Source organism: Lampetra fluviatilis, chromosome 1 (assembly GCF_964198595.1).
Source record: "Lampetra fluviatilis chromosome 1, kcLamFluv1.1, whole genome shotgun sequence".
In the NCBI taxonomy this organism is placed as follows: domain Eukaryota; kingdom Metazoa; phylum Chordata; class Hyperoartia; order Petromyzontiformes; family Petromyzontidae; genus Lampetra; species Lampetra fluviatilis.
In genome coordinates this window covers 17,101,311-17,102,099 of record NC_136275.1, presented here as the reverse complement: position 1 = coordinate 17,102,099, position 789 = coordinate 17,101,311, and positions in this window count along the sequence as shown.

The following is a 789-nucleotide window of genomic DNA, read 5'->3' as shown; positions in this document are numbered from 1 at the left end:
AGATGGCGTAATATTAATCAGAATATTGCATGAATATACGCGATCTAACCCCCCAAAACCTGTACTGTGGCTGACACATTACCTGCACATCACTCAAATGGGATGACGGTACACACAATGGGCAGCGACGTCGCACTCCGACTACGAACACTTGGCAGGACCCTCCTGACAAAAGTGTCATGAGACTCAATGATGTTTTCCTGGAGTTTAGAAACATCACAAACGGAATATTTATACCGGAGGAATCCGATGAAGCTACACAGCTCTTTTTCACAGATGCAATGATAACACTGTGTTATGAAAAAAAAAATGTTCCTGGGTAGTGTTATTTTCCAATTGCCTATGCCTCAAAAGTACATAAAATTACTATTATTCCCCACAAATTCTGCTTTTATGACCAGGGCAGTGATATTTTGAAATTTACCTATTTTCAATGACAAAACGTGTGCATTTGTGTCATTCCTTCACGTAAAGTCCTGGTCACAAAAGCAAAGCTTGTGGGGAATAATAGACATTTTATATACTTTTGAGGCATAAGCAATAAGAAAAGAACACTTACTACCCAGGAACAAAAATCGTGTTACATAGTGTAATAAAGAACCATAGTGCAGGGCCAAAACATGGCTTTGCAGCCCACCACACAGTCCAACGTTTCGGCCACATGAGGGCCTTCGAATTTAGCTGCCACCCCCGCCACTGCCCCCCTCCTGTAACCTGAGTGACTTTGCAGGAATCGATTATCGATTAGCGCAATATTACAACACCACGTGCAAGAATCGCCGAATCGAT